The sequence below is a fragment of the Ramularia collo-cygni genome (genome assembly GCF_900074925.1).
Source record: "Ramularia collo-cygni strain URUG2 genome assembly, contig: RCC_scaffold27, whole genome shotgun sequence".
In the NCBI taxonomy this organism is placed as follows: domain Eukaryota; kingdom Fungi; phylum Ascomycota; class Dothideomycetes; order Mycosphaerellales; family Mycosphaerellaceae; genus Ramularia; species Ramularia collo-cygni.
The window spans coordinates 232,293-234,037 of NW_019716281.1; positions in this window are offsets into that span (position 1 = coordinate 232,293).

Sequence of the window (1,745 nt, forward strand, 5' to 3'; positions counted from 1 at the left end):
TATAAAGCTATAAACGGGACCCTACTATCTCTACCCTCCCTCTATTCTTCGGTCTACGACTCGGCTACTACTACTATTATAGCTCCTATACGATCGCAATACCGTCTACGAACCCCGAAGCGCTTTATACGGAGGAACGATAGGCAATAAGAAGCAATAGAAGAAGCTATAGCCTCGAATATATATAGAGCGTAATAATTTTAATTAYRGCGAAACCCTACGYAACGATATTAAGTRCCCTTTCTAYRAGCTCTATAATCTAACGCCGCTAGTTAYAAGCAGCTYTAAGGGCKTTATATAGCGGGCTACGYAGCTACTAGTAYGCTAGCCTCGCCTTAAYRGCGCCGGAATCCCTCCTAGAGTTACCCCTATAGAGATTRCCTCTAATATAGAAACATCCGACGATAAGCTAGTTAGAATAGGCTAGAACTACGGCGATAACAATTACYTAAATAATACTAGTCTGAATAATAGGCGCTCGATAAATAAGCGCTAGCGGAAGATCGATACCGACTATATACGGAACCTACTAAAGACGGAGTACGACGCTGGTAACCTCCTAATTAGCCTTCGGCCTAAGGAACTAGCGGGAACGGTATCCGGCTCCTTTATATAGGTAAGGATAACTATTACTATTATTATTGCTAGGTATACGATATTACCTAAGGACCCCGATAGGATACCGAAGTTTTAAAACAAGAAGAAGGGTATATATATAGTTAGTTTGTTACTAGCGACTTCGTCGTTCTAGACACCGGTGTACAATCGCTAACTTTAATAGGGCAACCTTAAACTGTCTTAGTACCTAATTAGAAGTTCGATTATATAGCTGCTATAATGCAACTATTTAAGTATTTACTAGGTATAAAGTTAGAGATCGATTACCCTAATAACACCCTTATGTACATAACTAAGTAGTATAATAACCGTAATAGGCCTACTAAACTAGTGTTTAAGGAATACGAAGGCTCGAGGCTCGCTCGTATCTTCCCGTARGGAACGAAGAAGACGTATAGGGTGTTCTTAGTCTTTAAGCGGCCTAGCTAATACGATATAGATAATTCCCTATTATATATAGCCGTAGCGGAAGAGAAGCTCGTTAAGGCTATAGCTAGGCTCTATAAAAAAGCCATCGCTAGTAATAATAAGAAGAAAAAGAAGAAAGCCCGATCGGAGAAGCCGAAGGTAGAGAAACCTATACGTATTACCTATATAATATGCATCTAGTTGCTATGCTAATTCCTAATAGGCCTCCGACGATAACCTAGATAACATCGATATTACCGTAACTACGGACGATAGCGACGAAAGCGATGCCTATCTTTTAGCGAACGTTATAGTTTATATACCCTTTTCTCCGTATAATAGTGCACCTACTAACGTACGTATAGGTTAAGCCCGAACTAGTAGTTAAGGAAGAACTAGTAGTTAAGGCAGAACCTACTAACGACCGCTAGAAGAAGGAGTTATTCCTTTAGAGACTAGAGTAATCTCGTATAGAGGTAAGTAGCTATAGTACTACCCTTTCTGCCGTATAATAGATAATAATAATATATAGCGTTTCTCGGTCCTAGCTAAGTAGGGCGGAGGTTCTTCGCGGACCCCCCCCCCCCTCCCTAAGGGGTTAGTTATAAGCGTAGCTGTTCTTAGATTTCCCTTACTTCCGAGCCTAGTAGTACGCTACTAGCGGATCGTACGCGCAATCGATTAAAGCGCCGTTAAGAGTAGGGTATACGTTAACTATA